We start from the raw sequence: 5,390 nt of genomic DNA on the forward strand, positions 1-5,390 counted from the left end.
CTCCCATTCATTTCTCATCTTACCTGTTTATAAATAAGGCTTCACCAAGGCTGTCATAGTGACGTGGGCATCCTGTCTTCCCTTCCACAACTTCAGACATTATTTAAAGAGTGCAAGCCAATCCATGCCTACTTAAAAGTAAGTCCATTCTAGTTCATTTGGATTTAGGATTGCAGTCTATATGTAGCACTGTTTCACCCCATATACTTCTATCAAATTGATAACAGCTGAATTCTCTGTTGTGGAGTAAGAGATACAGGGTAGCCTATACTGAAAGCATAGCTGACTGGCAGGCATCCAGAACAGGACCATTTCATATTTCAGCCTGGAATATGTGTAATTCAAACTGGCCTGCTGATTTTTGTAGCACCTTGTCTACAGGTTTTTATCATTAAGCTTATTTTTTTCTTTAAAGTTTTTTTTAGTGTTCATTTACAAACATCTCATTGTTTAAACCTCTTCTACTTGCACATGGAGGGGACAGTTTGATCCAGATCAGAAACCCATGTGTTTACTTGCAAGTAAATCAGAAAGAATGGACTCAGCTGCACGCCATGCATTTAACATTGGCAATTTGGCCCTTAGAGATTGTCTATCATGGTCTGTACCTTCTTCCCTGCAGTTCAGTTCACCTGTTTTCTTTCTTTGATTTTTATCACTTGGTTGATTTTCTTTAGCTCTGCTCAGTTCTCTTTGTGTCTGGAATTCTCCTTCCCCTGCTGCCATCTGTATGCCAATAGTTTCTCCTTTTAAAAAAATCTTAACATTTTCCTGCCTTGTCTCTCTTCTTTTAGGATTCTTTTGCTTCACTTCTTAAAAAAAAACAGAACAAAACAAAAAGAACAAAACAAAATACAAACATAAAAAGGGGTAAAAACCACTGAGATGTAACAGTTATTGCCTCTTTATGAAGGCACCGTGCTTTATAAATTATATATAATGCATGCATATTATAATCTTTGGTTCTGTCCTCCCAACCCCTTCCATCTTATGCCTCACTAACCCTTAAAGATTGTAAACCTTTGTGAAGGAATATGTCTCTTTTTCACTTTTTGAGATGTGCTTCTTTGATTTTAAGTACTTTACTAATTAAATAACATGATTTAAATGGCACGATGTTTGTCTATTTTATTAAGGAAGGTAATGAGGAGAGCTTCTTATAGAACTACAACAGTGGAAACCTTTGGAAAGTTATATTTTCCAAATGAGCACTGATGCACTGATCCATACCAAAATACTGTTAATCCAAATCAAATTGATTTTCATTCTCTGAAATAGGCAGCATGTATGCAACCACCTATGATTACATGAAATGAGGATCTTAAAAACCTTTCAAGATCCGAATGCATGGTGTATGGATAACCACCTCATCTAGATATTCATCTGGATATCTGGTTACCTTTTGATGAAGTCTATGTACTGATTTATTTTCACTGCTTTTATTTTTATATTTTTTTCCCTGCTAAGCCTGTTTCCCCCTGTTCTATGCCTTTTAAAAAATGATTTTGACCCCCAAAAATAAATGACAGCCTTCTACACCCCTCTAAATGTTTTGAATCTCATCTCCCTTCAGTTTCAGCCAGCATAGGCAATGGTGCCAAAGGCTGAGGGCCTTATCACACAACCACCATTCTTGCTGCAATTGCGTTAATGACAGAAAAGTGCATACATACTGATAGTGTGACCCCCTTGTCCTTAACCCTGCTTCCTGACTCTATGCCCTACTCACTGTGCCTTTCACTTGTGTGTGTGTGTGTGTGTGTGTGTGTGTGTGTGTTTAATGCACTTCCAAAGTTATGCTAATGTGGTTTAACTAACAAACAAACAAACCCCAGGTTGTTCTAGAATAGTGGAGGGGAGAGAGGAAGAGGAAGGAGGAGGAAATACTGATACCACATGACTGCCCAGAACTACCACAGGAGTAACTCATCACACCTGAGGAACAGAACTATATCAATGTGATTAGGAATTTATTGACAGGGTATTCCCTGTCAATGGCAAGTTGTGGTCTAACTACGTTTGGAGGACAAGGCAGGGATGACAGGGTCATGCAATAGGTCACCAAAGACACTATTATCCAACTTGTATGGCAGTTTAAAAATCATGTGTGATAAAGTCCTGGGTGTTGTCGTCCAATCCATGAGGATGGCACCTACATCATAGTAATTGAAACTTGGGGGGGGGATATGCTTAGATAACAATGGAAATATATCATTTGCTTTTATTTATATCACTGGGAATTGATGCTATCAAGCTAGATAATAATGTCTTTTTGTTCCTCTGCATGCTCTTCCTTTGGGAACACTTTTTGACAATATGGATTTGTTTTACTCATGGGAGCAGTTTAAAATGGTGGTGTTCAGACAATCCTTTCTGAATGACATTCAGTAATAGACTAGTTCAAATTAAATTCATAAACAATTCATTTTCAAATGCAGTGAAATGATCATAGTTAAAGAAATGAGACAGAAACACCCCTGATTGTCTTTGATGAAACACTTAAATCATTTGAAATTCTCTTTTCAGTTTCACAAGATTTATCCTTTCAATATAATAGCAAAACTCACATGATATCTAACAAAAGCATAGCTGTATGCATTAAAACAGGGAGCCAGACTCCAGGCTTGCATGATCCACATTACTCACTTTATTTTATTTTTTACTAGAACATTGAATCCACCAACAGAAGCCATTTACAAAACAGTGACTCCAAGAGACCAGGGTTTGAATCTTCATTTGGCCATGGAAACCTGGTGGCTGACCTTGGGCAAATCACATTCTCTCAGCCTCATAGGAAGGCAAAGGCAACCCCCTCCCTGAACAAATTATGCACAGAAAACCTATGTAGGGTCACCATAAGCCAGAAATGACTTGAAGGCACAAAACAATAACAGCAACGAAGTTAATGGCAACCATGGTTTCATCCTTGGTTTCTCTCCATACATTATTCTTCAGCAGCCAGATTTGGGGAGGGGAAAAGCTTTTTCATTGTTGATGTTTTTAGATAAAAGGAAGTCAGAAATTCTTGACAGCATCTTTGAAGTAAATCATTCAGTAGATCCAGATTTACCTTCTCCCCACCCCTGCATTCCAAAATTGGCATTTGGTTCCCTCTTTCATGTTCCTTCCTTGACCTTTAGATGCAAGAGGTTCCTTCTTGTCTCCTTTTTTAAAACTAAAACATAAAAATACAGGCAGAACAATGTGTGGCCCAGGGAACCAGGGCCTTTTGCAACTTGAAATATTGTTATTTTTTTCTGCAGGAAAATTCCAGAAATTGCAGTTCACTTGGTCAATAGGTTGTAGTCCCCCCACTCCCATTTAACCCATTTTTCAAAACTAGAAGTGGACATCTAGTCACATCCAAGCTTTTGTTCCATTTTGGAGACAATTTTGGCACCCCTGAAGCTCCTAGAAACCTTTCCCTGGACCTACTTGTTATTTTGTGCCTTCAAGTCATTTTCCAACAATAACTATCATGGGGTTCTTTTGGCAAAATTGTTCAGAAGGGTTTTGCCACTACCTTCCTCTGAGGTTGAAAGAATGTGACTAGCCCATGGTGACTCAGTGGGTTTCTATGGCTGAGGAGGAATTCGAACCCTGGTCTCCAGAGTCGTAGTCCTGCATTCAAACAATTACACAATGATGGCTCTTCCAAAGCTCCTACAATTGCCCATTTCACCTATATACTTACAATGTCCCAGAGACCATTCCAGACACAGGTATGGTAATTGCTGTTGTTCTTTTTATATTTATTTATATCCTACCTTTTCCCCAGTATAAAATTCAAAGATTAAAAATAGTAAAAATGCACAAAATACTAAAGTGATAAAAAGAGATGGAATCAAGAATATATTTACCCTATACTTATCTATTTGTACACAATTGTTTATTTGTTTGTATGTAACTCTGTTATCTTTTTTCCTATCTTTTTAACAATAAAGATTTTTGGGGGCACCACTGAGAAGGCCCTGTCCAATATTCCCACAAGATGTACTTGTAAGGATTTTGGGATGAGAGAGAATGGCTACATATTCAGTCTGGGAGAACAGGAAATACGCAACCAGGAAACACAACACGAGCCTGTACAACTTAGGGACCCACATCTCCAGAATCCCTGGTAGCAATGCCACAGCCCACCAGTCAGGGGATGCGACCCTCGGCTTCTCCAGTTGTTAACTGCTCTCTTCCAAGCAGGCCTTAATTCCCACAGGCATTCTGGGTTGTTTGAGGACAATAAAGTCCTAAACTTTGTTAAAGTATGTAACTTGAGAACTGTAGGGAGTACTAAAGGAGCAATTTGCTTTGTCAAAGTTTGGAATACAAATGAGGTCTTTTATGATGTTGTCAGGCCAGACTGTCTCTCACGTTTCACCCCTTTTCCTATAGAGAGAGGTGAGCAGAATGGGCTAACTTCCTGATCTGCAACCTGGCAAGTGATCTCCCTTCCATTTGTTCTTTTGCCTCATATTTTCAACACTGATGTGCTGGCAAGGGTCCAGGGCTGTGCTGTGCTGTGCTGGGGGTCCTTCTGCAGAGGTCTTGGAAGGAAAGCTCTGGCTTAAAACCAGTCAATGAGTCTAGCTCTTGTTTGGACTTCACTGTTGGCCATTTGGATACCCATGGCATCTTTTTCTCTAGGCAGAATTGGTGCCATGATCCTCGCCCTGGGCCACAGATTGAACTTCAGTTCAATTGGCAGCCCCAGGTGGGATCATAGCACCAATTCCCTGCTTCAGCTTCTGATTTGGCTTCCACATCCTGGTTCTGATAGCTTCTTACCCCTCTATCTTATTTTGTTATAGTTTAAAGCCTTTTAAAAACAAACACAAAGTAATCCTTAAAATAATTTAATACCAAAGGGCTTTAGCCTTCTTTGCCAAATAGTACTGGTGGTTCATAAAACTACAAATCCCAGGATTCTGTAGGATGGAGCCATAGCAGTTAAAGTGGTGTCAAACTGCATTATTTCTATAATGTACAGTCCATCCTTGCCTTACGCGGGGGATCCGTTCTGGATCCCGCCGCATAAGGCGAATTCCGCCTATGCTCAAGCCCCATTGGAAACAAAGGGGCTCGTGCACGGCGGCACGGCGGCACAGCGGCACGGAAGCGCGCAGGGCGCAACGGGTGCGCATGCCCATTCAATTGAATGGGACGCGCCACCCCTTCTGCCCCTTCCACCCCACGTGCCCCCCGCGGCTTGAGCACGTATGCTCAAGGCCGCGTATGGCGCGCCTGCGTATGGCGCGGGCGTGCTGGATATGCTTATTTCAAGGAGATGGAATCAGCCTAATTTCCCTTGGCAGGGAATGCCTCCATTTGGGTGCTACTGTGGAAAAAGCCTTGTTTCACATACATGGCATGAGGCATCAGGACATGCAATAAGG

Source organism: Sceloporus undulatus, chromosome 3 (genome assembly GCF_019175285.1).
Source record: "Sceloporus undulatus isolate JIND9_A2432 ecotype Alabama chromosome 3, SceUnd_v1.1, whole genome shotgun sequence".
In the NCBI taxonomy this organism is placed as follows: Eukaryota; Metazoa; Chordata; class Lepidosauria; order Squamata; family Phrynosomatidae; genus Sceloporus; species Sceloporus undulatus.